The sequence below is a fragment of the Myxocyprinus asiaticus genome, chromosome 19, assembly GCF_019703515.2.
Source record: "Myxocyprinus asiaticus isolate MX2 ecotype Aquarium Trade chromosome 19, UBuf_Myxa_2, whole genome shotgun sequence".
Taxonomy (NCBI): domain Eukaryota; kingdom Metazoa; phylum Chordata; class Actinopteri; order Cypriniformes; family Catostomidae; genus Myxocyprinus; species Myxocyprinus asiaticus.
In genome coordinates, this window is record NC_059362.1 from 22,806,500 (window position 1) to 22,820,015 (window position 13,516).

Here is a 13,516-nt window from a genome sequence, read left to right on the forward strand (position 1 = left end):
CAGATCTGTGAGCCAGGACTCAGTTATGTCCTGAGTTATGTCGAGCAGACTCGGGAAGAGCTTATCCAGGAATTTCACCATATCTCTGCCCTCTTCACGCTCAGGAATTCTAACAATTCGAATATTGTTCCTTCGATTCCTATTTTCAAGATCTTCCAGTTTTTCCAAAATAAATTCCAAGTCTGTTTTGGACATGGGCGGATTAGCGGATAATTCCCTTTCTGATGATTTCAGATAATCGATTCATTTCTCAACATCTGTCACTCGTGTGACCAGCTCAGAAAATTTTGTTTCCATCGCCGTAATCGATCGACATATTACAGCGAGATCCTCCAAGTCAGCAACAACCTTCGTCAGCATCATTGAGATGTTGGACAGTTGACGATAGATTTCATCTCCCGACGTGCCGTCCAAATCGAGTCCCTGGCTCGCAGGGTCGCTAGAGGCCTCAGCTTGAACACGTAAGTGTCTTTTAATGTCTCCTGAGTCTGAGGATTTTGACTTCTTTGCTATGTTTACCTCAAAGAGCAAATTTGTAACTGGGTGTATCGAATCTCACCGGTTATAACATGAAATTAATAAAAAAAACAGCAAGGTGCGCAGAGCTAGCCGCTCACACGTCTGCTTCTCGCATGGTGTCACGTGACCCCCACAAATATATTTTTTAACTCACAAACACAACTCTGTCCAGCATTCATTTGTGAATCGTGCGCATTAATTTGTGGATTGCTTCCTGTGCATTTGCGGCTCGCTACACGCATTTGTTGATTTTGAAACAAATCTAGCGTCAAGACGTGCACTCAAATCTACAAATAGGTGGACTCCACCCATCGTCTACTCAAGCCAATCAGATAATGGCCAGATTACTCGGGCCTGTCGTAGCATGTTCTATCTTCAACCAATCACGCTTCGTTTTACTATCAGGGTGGGACCAGAGTCACAGCTCTCATGAGCATATTTTACAGTCTGGCATAATAGCATTGGGAGACCATAAGAGGGCAAAATGCCATTTACTGAAGCACACACACACTCAATGAGCTGAAGCAGCATAAAAAGTTACGAAAGTTTTGGTACTTCATCAAGAATGAATAAAGTGATGTTGATCAGTTTGCAGGTTAGTGAAAATGTAACTACACAAACTGAACAATTAGAAATGTCGGTGTTTATTATGCAGTTTCTCTGTATGTATCTTTTGAAGAGGATTCATTCAAGCTGTCAAACCACAAAATGACAAACTTGTAACTAAAAATATATTGTGTAGGCTCTATGAAAGATACATATAAACAATAGATCATCCATGGCTATAATAAATAATCTTTGTCCTTTGATAAGGATTTGGGTCGAATTTAATGAAAACTATGCGAGTTGCACTCCATGACACTGAAGAATTTTGACGCTGAGCATTGCTGGTGTGTTCGTACCTTTTGTAGAAAATAAATAACTGTTACTAATTTTCGAACACGCCATGTCGTTCCCAAGATTCATCCGGTGTGCGACCCCCTTTAATTTACCCTGCCGCTCACACTTTTTTAAAGTTGTGTTGAGAAATATGTCTGAAGAGACAAATACTATTGTGCAATGAGCAGCCCTATTTATATCTGAAAAATATCGATTATCATCTGGAAAATCTTCTGGTTATCGATGCATGATAAAGGCATCAATCCCAAGCCTAATTGTAACAATTTTATTATAACAGTTTTTTACCAGTTTTAGTTTCAATTTAATTTAACAGTTTTAGTTGAAAAGTTTACTTCAGTCAAGTAACTCCAAATTAACTAGTTGAAACTGAACATCTGGTGGAAGCACATGCACATGTCCTTAGTGACAGTCCATTTGACCGCAACCCCTGAAATGACTGACATACTCATTGCAGGTCATTTAATTTATGCTCTTACATATGCAAACAAGAAAAACCTTTTTGCAATTTGGTTTGACAACATCCTCATTAGTTATTGTGTGCTTGTGTAAGAGAGAGGAGAATATTAGGATGTCATTATGGGTTTGTATTGCTAAACACTGTTCTGATTCAACAACAGGCAGGACTGTTCTCCCAAAGCACACACTCTCTTACAGTAAAGAAACTTGAGCCAGCCATTCACATTGGATCACAGTTATTTCCTGGTCTCCAAGCCAACAGAACTTTTACATCGCCAGAACAATCATACTGTGTATCAAACAGAACGAGGTTCACACACACACTTGTGCACACACAATTTATTTTCCTTGCAATGCAGTCACAGTTGTTATAGATTTTATTTTGGTTCATCTTGTAGCATCAGATGCTTTATTCTGATGAGCTGTGTCATAAAATATGAGTATGTGCTCTGGTGGTCTTTATTTTTGCATGTATGTGAACTCTGGTGGTCTTTGTTTTGCTTTGTGAATGTGAGTGTGCTGGTCTCCATGAGCATACTCTAGGTCATTGCTTCCCTGTGTGTGTTTATGTATGTTCAGCCCTAGTTTCATGGCCATGTGATGGTTAGTCCTCTGTGGTTTTTCCCATTTCTCTTCTGCTCTTCCAGCTTTATGCAGGGTTTCCACATGTCCTGGGAAACCTGGAATTTTGCAGTGCAGATTTCCAGTCATGGAAAAGTCATGGAAAATTAGAAAAATAACTAATTGTCCTGGACAATAATTATTTGTCCTGGAAAATATTTTAGAATAATACTTTTTTTTTTCTCCCCTTTTCTCCCCAATTTGGAATGCCCAATTCCCATTGCGCTCTAGGTCCTCATGGTGGCATAGTGACTCAATCCGGGTGGCAGAGGATGAATCTCAGCTGACTGTCAATCTGCACATCTTATCACGTGGCTTACATTTACATTTATGCATTTGGCAGACGCTTTTATCCAAAGTGACTTACAGTGCACTTATTACAGGGACAATTCCCCTGGAGCAACCTGGAGTTAAGTGCCTTGCTCAAGGACACAATGATGGTGGCTGTGGGGATCAAACCAGCAACCTTCAGATACCAGTTATGTGCTTCAGCCCACTACACCATCACCACGCTTGTTGAGCATGGAGACGTAGCTCGTGTGGAGACTTCACGCTATTCTCCGTGGCATCCATGCACAACTCACCAAGTGCCCCACCTAGAGCAAGAACCACACTTTATAGCGACCACGAGGAGGAAACCCCATGTGACTCTATCTTCCCTAGCAACCGGGCCAATTTGGTTGCTTAGGAGACCTGGCTGGAGTCACTCAGCACACCCTGGATTTGAACTTGTGACTCCAGGGGTGGTAGTCAGCATCAATACTCGCTGAGCTACCTAGGCCCTCATAATAAAACTATTTGAAGGTGTTGCTAGCAAGGTTTTCGTTACATGTACAAAAACATGATAACGATCAGGACTCGAATAGGAGTCAAATAAACAAATTTTTATCATTTTGTCACTGCCGCCGGCTGTGCATTGTGAAACAACATCAGCGGTTAAGGATGCTTACACCCTCGTGATTGATTACAGCAGTAGCCAATCGTGTGCTTGGCAATCGCGGTCCAACCAGGGCAGATCGCTTGATCGGTTTCAGCTACAGCCAATCGCATGCTACAGCAGCACGTGCACAGTGAGAAGCGGCATTTGTGAAACTTCTCATTCATAAACAAACTGAATGACCCGGAACGTGTACCGACAGACTGAATGAGAGGGGCATGTTTTTCGTTTACTTCAGCATTGGCATGTGAGTCTATCTTGTTCATCACGGAGAGAAAAGGGCAGAAGAGCTATTAATGCGTAATAGTGACTGATGTCTATACACGTTGCAGGCCTTCACATGACTCGCGTCAGCGCTGTCGATTACATTGAAGTCTATGAAGTGACGCATCAGTGCAACCTCGGCTCCAACTTCACACCAAAGTGTTTTTACACATGTTTTTGCCACATAAATGATGTCTTTGAGAGTACAAAGCTACAATAAATATTTTAAAACTGTCCAAATTTATGAAGAGATATTGAATGTCTCATAATTTATTTTAATTAATTATTACCTTATCGTTTCCGAGTATCCAGAGACCCCAGTAATTGAACTATAGTAATTACATTCACCAAAAAACAAAAATACATTAAAAAAGCTAAGACCTCAACATAAACGATAAATATTATAAATATTAATAAACGATAAATATTAATAAATATTATTTATTGTATTTTTACTTTCTGCAATCAAAACTATTGCCATGTTTTTTTCTCTACCAAATAAATGTTTTCAATGTTTATTGTGCACACCTCTCACTTTCTTGTGTGGCAAGCTCGTAAATTCGCCCCTATGTGATGCTTTCTGCAACACTTGTCATGTGGAGGGCAAAGCGCTGCTTGACACTGGTGTTGAGTGAAGCGTTGACTCGACTCAACTCACGTGAAATGCGCTTTACAATCACGAAACGACATTATTGAAACTCAAAATTGTTATTATTAAGCTATTACTGTTGTCTTCTCTAAAAAGTCATGCTCAGCAGTTTAAATACTGTAGGATACAGTAGATCTGCTTTGTGTTTATAATTCTTAAACATTCTACTGAAGGCAGTAGATTTGACATGCAAATTTTAATAAAGGAGAAGGTGAGGTCATTATTGATACTCATTATTATTAGACTATTATTGTTGTCTTTTTGGATGAAAAATCTTAGCAGTCCACAAACTTAACGGAAATTATAGATCTGCTTTTTTTCTTATAATGCTAAAATACATTAAAGTCTCTTGGCAGATTTCAGTCGTGAACATTTCAAAATGATTCAGTGACTCACTCATAACACATAAGATGCTCATTTTTCGCCATCTAGTGGCATCTCCAGGAGGGGTCACTGAACTAATCAATTAATGAAACTGAACAAATTTGTGAAACAGAAACAAGCCGCACCAAAATGCCCTTTATTTTTGCAGTCAGTTCTGCACAATTGTGCAGATAATTTTCTATATTTGAATAATTAAAATAGCTTAAGTTGGTGCTTTTAGCTTATTCTTTATAAAACATAACCCCGGAAAATATGTTCGTGAATCAGTGATTTACGCCCAACATGAGTTTGCATCCCTGTGTGTTATACATTTTAGACAACGATGAAAGTTTGACCACTGATTAAAAAAAAAAAATAATAATTCACACTGGGTTGGTAGCATGGAGATTCGGCTTTAAAACCTCAGGATTTGAATTAATTTTCAATAATTCAATGATTGGAGTCAGCTGGTACCGCGGTTACCACATGTAGTATGCGTAAACACAGAATCTAGTCATAAAAATGGCATTAGCAATAAAACGCAGAATGTCATGGAATATAACATATTTGGACAAAAATGAATGTTTGAATGTACAATTAATCACATTAAAATTGTGATATGTCTTAGTGTGAAAATTGAAATAAAAAAGTCTCTCTTTAATTTAATAAATAATTAATCTGCAAGCAGTGTTGTGTAAGTTACTTTCAAAAAGTAACCCACTAAGGATTACTAATTACTTTTGGAACATTTTAATTAGATTACTAATTACTTCATCTGGAAAGTAATTAGGTTACTAATTGCTTTACTTTGAAGTTACTTTCTAAAACCAATCAAACCTGTGAAAAAAAAAATATATATAGCTCTTTTAGTACTTTAATATTGACTGAAATATTAACCAAATTACAGCAATATGACAAAGACAGCAGCTTGGCTAAAGAGATCCAGTGCATTTCTAAAAATGCAACTTAACTTTCTTATCTCAAATATGCTGTGGTAGTATCTTCAGGTGTGTGTGTCCACTGTCTACAACCTTCTTAGCTGTGTGTGGCATGTATGTGTTCAGTAAGCTTGTTTACCTGTGTTTGTATTGGTGTGAAAGACAGAAAAAGAATACTAATGAACTGAAAACATTTCTGAAAACCCATTTTCGGACAGCTTTGATAGTAAATCCACTGTGTATTTGAATGCTTGCTGTTTCTTCTCAGTGTGTATATACAGGTTTGCTTGTGTGTTGCATCATGCATGTGTATGTGTGCATGTACAGTATGTCTGTTTATGTGTGTACATGTGCAGCATGTGTGTGTTTACACAACTTTACAACGAGTTGATTATTTCTACCTCCCTGCTTGTGCTCGGATGAATTGAGTATCCTTTATCACTTGCACATCTGTAACGCTATTGAATTGTGTTTGTGTTTTATTGTGTACAGTACATAAATATCATAAAAGAGCTGTTTGCTTAGCAACGTCTTTTTCAAGACGCCGTTCTGCAAATGTTCACACCTTGTGAGTGATATATCCCTCTGTCAGATGGAAACGAGCGCTGTTTTCTATATACACCTGAAACTGATCCCCTCTCCTCCCGCGGCAGCTGCAGAGAGACACCCAAGGGAGCTGTGTGAGGATGGGGTAGAGCGCAGAGATTTGAGGAGGATTTGTCACCGGACTTGCCTTGCGTGCCTCAGCCAGGGCTAGGAGCATGCTGACACAGAGCTTGCTGAGATTGATTGTGAGCGCATGAAAAATTTAAAACGCTTCACTTTCGTTTTCAATTTGAATAAACAACTACACTCCTCTGCGTCCATAGTAACAGCTCACTCATCTGCCCTCACCTCCATACGTGTCCTCTATATGCCATGGTGGTTTGTTAGAGCACATGCTCATTAGCTGACACAGCAACACACATAAAAGTACTAACATAGGAACGTTATACATTTTAAAATGTATTCTACTTAATTCATATTATTGTTTTAGCAATAAATGTGTAATCCAAGTAATTAAATTTTATTCATGTCTGTAACTGTAATCAGATTACTTAATTTTTAAAGTAACACATTACACTACTGTGTTAATGAAAAATGTAATCAGATTACAGTACTTTGTAACGTGTTACACCCAAAACTGTCTGCAAGTGATGCACGCTTCAACATGAATGTGCATAGCCGGCCGCTCATACAATGAAAACACCTCATCGTGATCATCACGCACGCTCTTGTGTATGTGAGATGACAGTGAGTAGAGCACTCTGAAGTGCACAACACATACATATAGTTATTTAATTAAATCACAGCTTTATGGGGATTAATTATCACACTGGGCCATGTAGCACACTGCTTATCTGGAGGTGAGAAACTACCATCAAAAAACCACAGAAACGCCAAAATAAAAGCTCGATTTAAATGGACACATGTGTTTTTGCTTAAATATTACACTTGTTGAGCACATAAAATGTCCTGGAAAATTGTGCCTTGAAAAGAGTGGGAACCCTGTTCATGACTGGTTGGAGCTTGCAGTACAGATCTCATCTATGCTTGGGGGTATACAATCACTAGCTGTCTGTTTCTCTCTTTCTCTCTCTTGGTCAAGTTGTCCCTGGCACATTATGCTGAGTGATTCCTGGGTATTTTGCAAGAGCTTTCTTAAACTGACTCAGTCTAGAATAGCACTTTTTAGTGTTTGGATATTTCTGGAATGAAATCCATTATCTCAACAATATTTTATGAGCTGGCAAAATCCAATTGGCTTTTGTAGACAGTGCCACAATTTCTGTAACCCAGCCACCCACAGAATGTGGCCATATAAATCAGAAAACTACTGTTCCCCTGACTCATTGCAGACAAATGAGCTTGTGTAGATTTCATTATTAAGCAAAAGGCTTAATGGGATTAGTGGTTATGCCTTTTTGGATAAGCCTGACTGTCTAAAAGTTTTTTGTTTTGCCAGTTGTCAAACTGTTTTTATATTCAGCCACTTTCTGCCCTTCAGAGATTTTTAGGCAATTATCAGTAGTTTGTTGGAAAAGGTTATAGATGCATACAAAGCTAAACCATCACCAGACTTGCACAGCAGATTTTACTGCAGTTCTGGAGGTCAATCGTCCCTCTCACCCCCATCTAGAGTTTAACATTCATCTGCAAGAGGGATGTCTGGTGTAAGTGTCTTAATTCTACACCATGCTTTATTCCAAAACCTAGTGAGCTGCCTCACTACATAGGCAGCTGCCTCCCAGGGCAGCATCCTAAACCTCATAGAACCTCATACAGCAAGTGACTGACTTGGAAACGCTTTAGATGTGCATCAAAACACACCACACAAAGGGCACTCTGCATGGGAGACTCAACTCAAATTTGATTTCAATAGAGTTTGACGTGAGCATGTTGTTGAGTTAACAGCGCAATAGTCTAATAAGCATAGAAAACATACACATAAAAATATCGTGAAAATAATCAATTTTAATTACTCAAAATAAATTTCTATCAAAACTTTTCATTATTTAATCAAATATAAGTATGAATGAAATATAACCTGCCTCAGTAGGCAGCTCACCAGGATGTGGAACAGAGCACCTGATATTTTATTAACATTTGTGATTTTTCAATTGTGTTTACATGCACAACAATATGCTGATAACAATCAAAAATCAGCTTATTTAAAAAATAAGATAACTCAAGAAAACCGCATTTGCATGACATTTGAAATCATCAGGATACTCTCTGCTTTTGATGTCAAATTGTAAGTGGGTCTGCGCACACCGGATAAGCCAGTAAAATTGCTGGTAAAGGTGTTAATATGCAGTGCGAAATCGGGTTAATGGGCAAAAATCTGTTTTTATCTGTTTTTGCTTAAATAGTTTATGACCTTACCCTGATAAAAGAACACAGTTTAAGGCATTTACATGACCTTACATGTTGTCGGCTTACTAAGCACAATCTGTGTAAGATTGTGCATAAACATATTCAGTCATTGTTTCTTCATTTTAAGATTTACATTTAGAATTCCTATAGGAGTGAATGCTTCCTAAGAAGTATGGTTAAAAAATGCTAAAGAATTCTGTGTTTGTGAAATCAGGGCCATAATGAGGTTGAAATCATCATGTGATCTTGTCATCTTAAGAAAATGACCCTCAGGAGAACCAAAAGGCTCTGTGCTCAGCCCACCAATGATTCAATCTCGGTCTTCGTTGAACCGCCCTCTGGATTTCCGCCTAATTTTGGCTGTTGGTGTGTAGCTTGTTCTAGTAATTTTCTAGCCACTTTTCATTCTGAGTGCGCTCTTTCTGCCTCTGGTGTGGGTATGTGTATTTGGCTGGGCTAAAGTAAACATTGGCTTAATCGAAGCACAGGATATAGTCCCACATCTGGTTCTGGTTCATAGCATCAACATGGTGAAGTGGCTCGTTGCGTTAATATGAAAACCCCCATCACCCACAGACCCTCTGGGTCCCTCAACCCACTATGACTGTTTCAACCCCGCTTTTTTCATTCTTGCTTGTCTGTATTTTGCAATCACTTCTCTTCATAAATTTGAGTGAGTTATAATGTCATTTACTCTATAGGCTTATCTTTAATACACATAAATAAATAGGTTTGTTAAAGAGGCATCTTGATGTCCGTTCTCTCATTCACTCATTAATGTGCACATAAGGGTGAATACATTTTGACAGAATTTTTATTTGTGGGTGAACTATTCCTTTAAGAGAACTGAAGGGTCAGTGAGGATGTGCTTCTAACTTGGAGAGTTTTCGCCTGAACAGTACCAACTTTATAAATGAGCTCAGAAGAGGCTGACCACATACAAACACATAGAATATGAGATACATCAGCCTAAATCAAACACACACTTATATGTTTTGCTTGTATCCCGTACATGAGGTTACATTACCAAACATCGTGCACATATTCTCCCAGATGCAGACTTAACACACACAGAGAAATTACCCCAGTTTTTCCACAGACAAGCATGCATGTTGTGGTTTGTTTTGGTTGTTTGTACAGCAGTGTCTGCTTATAGTGTTCATTTTCCAAAGATTAAATTCTATCCTTTACCTCACACCTTGTGCTTGTCTTAGTTGAGGTTGTAATGTATTTAAGTGAAACTTACTAAACACCCATGATATATTTGATTAGTTGTGAAAAGTCTAAATAATTTTAGTGAATCAGTTTGTTTGGGCAGTTTATTTCAATGAACCAGTAAAAAAGAATGATTCACAGTTTTGTATTGACTCAAAAGTGTTGCCAGAAATCCCAATTTTTGACATGGTTCTTATGCAGTATTTGATGTGTTCTTTTGCAAAGCAGTTTGACTGCATCAAGTAAAATAACTATTTGTTTGCAATGTGAACATTTTATTTACCCATTGAAGTACAACCCTATTCCGAAAAAGTTGAGACAGTATGAAAAATGCTAATAAAAACAGAAATGAGTGATCTGTAAATTATAATCACCCTTTGCTATATAGAAAGCTCTACAACTACACATTATATGATGTTTTACTTTGTGAATTTCATTGTTTTTTTTAGGTTTTTGTAGTTTTTTTTTAAATGTACAGTAATTTCAAATCAGATGATTGCAACACGCTCCAAAAAAGTTGGGACAGTCGAGTGTTTACCACTGTGAAACATCACCATTTCTTCTAATAACACTTATTAAGCATTTGGGCACTGAAGACACAAGTTTAAGTTTAGAAAGCGGAATTTTCCCTCATTCATCCATTACGTAGGTCTTTAGCAGCACATGAAGTCTTCGTTGCCAGATGGTGTGCTTAATAATGTGCCACATATTCTCAATTGGAGACAGGTCAAGACTGCAGGCAGGCCAATCTAGCACCCACACTTTCTGCTTACACAGCCATGCACCTGTAATCCGGGCAGTATGTGGTTTGAAGTTGTCCTGCTGGAAAATATAGGGACGTCCCTGGAAAAGACGGTGCTGGATGGCAGTATATGTTGCTCCAAACTTTTTACATATCTGTCTACATTCATGGTGTTCTCACAGATGTGCGAGTTACCCATGTCATGGGCACTGACACACCCCTGGCCCATACAGACACTGGCTTTTGGACCTGACGCTAATAACAGCTTGGATGGTCCTTTTCCTGTTTGGCCCGGATAACACGACGGCTGTGTTTTTCAAAAACTTTTTGAAATGTGGACTCTTCAGACCAAAAAACATAGTTCCACTGTTCTACTTTCCATCTAAGATGAGACCGAGCCCAGAGAAGTCGGCAGCACTTCTGGACAGTGTTGATGTAGGGCTTCTGCTCAGCATAGTAAAGTTTTAATTTTAACTTAAGTGATGTTGACTAACAAAGGTTTACTTAAGTTATGCCAAGCCCATGTTCATGATATCCATTACAGATGAATGATGTTTTTTAAGACATTGATGTCTGAGGGATCAGAGATCATGCGCATTCAGAAGTGGTTTTCTACTTGCTCTTTACGCACCGAGATTTGACAAGATTCCTTGAATCTGTTAACTATATTGTGCACTGTATAGGGTGAAATGCCCAAAATCCTTCCAATTTGTCTTTGGGGAACATTGTTCTCAAAGTGCTGGATTATTTTCTGAAGCATCTGTTGGCAAATTGACAAGTCTTGAACTGTCCTTTTTCTTGAAGGACTAGGCTGTTTTTGGAGGCTCCTTATACAGTATACATTATACTGTACTATATGACACAATTGCCTCACCTGTTTAACATTTCCTGTTTCACATCGACTTATTTCAACTCTTCAAATTGTTGTTAGTCTTAAACTGCTCCTGTCTCAACTTTTTTGGAGTGTGTTGCAATCATCTGATTTGAAATTACTGTAAATTAAAAAAACAAACAATAAAATGCATAAGGTAACACATCATATTATGTGTAGTTGTGATGTTTCAATATAGTAAAGGGTGAATTTAATTTACAAATCTTTTATTTTTATTTTTTTTTTATTAGCATTTTTCATACTGTCCCAACTTTTTCCGGAATTGGGGTTGTATTACATAGTAGTACTTAATAGTACTTGTGATTGAAATTGCTACAGCTAAATATTTGCACACATTCACTAATAGACATTCACATGGACACTCATTCTCAGTGTCATTCTGGATGTAATATTGGGTCATTCCCTAGTAATAATATTATGGTCTGCTATGGTATCACAAGAGTCGGTGTGAGTTTATGACAGACACAGAAGAAACTGTTATTCTACAGGATGACTTGTATATTTACACTTATTTACCGTATGTGTGTGCCCACTGAATTTGTGTGGGTCTAAAGTAGAATTCAAGCTAAGTTTTAAATTAGTGTGATGCCAAAGCTATACAGTAACTGAACATAAACACTGAATTAAGAATAGCTTAGCTGTATATTGTGTAACTGTAGTATTTAGTTAATGTGAATACTGTGAGAAGCTGATGTTTTTCTTTGTCTTTTAGGGCGGGTCACAGCCGAACAGCTCAGTTCATATGTTCAGTTGTTTCGGGACAGTGTGGGAGCGCTAGAAAGTCACAGTGGAGTTCTTCAGCTGGGACTGGCCACTGCTCAAACCCTCTGCCACCCCACCCTCTCGCTCTGGGACGCCTGCCTTTTGAGAGACTCCTTCTGCAGGTTAGCTAGTCACATAGCTTGCTAAACTGTCAATAGCAGACTGTAAATCTCTGATATATGACAACCTACATGCAGTATGTCACAATTTTTATTGTCAGTTAAAGACTAAGTGATCTCTGTGAATCTTTCCATCACTGTCTTTCTCTCTTTTCTAAATCTCTGTCTATGTTTTTAAAGGACAATCTACTTGCTGAAACAACACCTTGAAACTCAGTAAAGCATTAGAAGCCATCTTAAAGCAAAAAAGCACAAAAGAAGTGTACAGGTCAATTAATACAGTTCAAAGATATTTGTTAGAGCACTTTTTTCTTTTCTTCACTATTCTTTGAAAGTATTTGCGTAAAGCTCATTGAGGTTTAATAGATTTCAGAGAATGTATTTAATTCAGCCATTCAGTACATCTCTAGTCCATCCATCCATCCATCCATCCATCCACACAACCGATTCATCCACAAAGCAATCCATCCATCCATCATCCTTCCATCTAAAAAACAACCCATCATTCAACAAAATATCCATCTATCCATCCATTATCCATCCATCCCATCATCAAACTTACCATCCATCCATCCCATCAACCAACCAACCAATTGTCCATCCATCCATCAGTCCCATTAACCAACTAACCGTCCGTCCGTCCGTCCATCCATCCATTCCATCAACCACCTAACTGTCCATCCATCCATCCATCCATCCATCCCATCATCCAACTAACCGTCTGTCCATCCATCCATCCCATAAACCAATTAACCATCTGTCCATCCATCCATCCATCCATCCAATCATCCCATCAACCAATTAACCGTCTGTCCATTCATTCGTCCATCTGTCCCAACAACCAACTAGCCGGTCATCCATCCATCAATCCATCCAATCATCCCATCAACCAATTAACCATCTGTACATCCATCCATCAGTCCATCCCATCAACCAACTAACCATCCGTCAATCCATCCATCCATCCCATCAACCAACTAACCTTCTGTCCATCTGTCCATCAACCAACTAGCTGTCCATCAGTCCATCCATCCATCCATCCATCCCTACAACCAGCTAACCATCCATCCATCAAATCAACCAACAAACTGTCTGTCCATCTATCCATCCATCCCATCAAACAACTAACCATCTGTCCATCCATCCTTCCCAACAACCAACCGGTCGTCCATCCATCTGTCCATCCATCCATCCGTCCATCCATCCGTCCATCCATCAGCCAA

The 13,516-nt window shown here is 38.6% G+C and overlaps 1 pseudogene; it reads left to right on the plus strand.

Annotated features, from left to right (window-relative positions):
- Positions 1-13,516, plus strand: part of LOC127456745 (sec1 family domain-containing protein 2-like) — a 319,933-nt pseudogene that overhangs the window by 63,864 nt on the left and 242,553 nt on the right.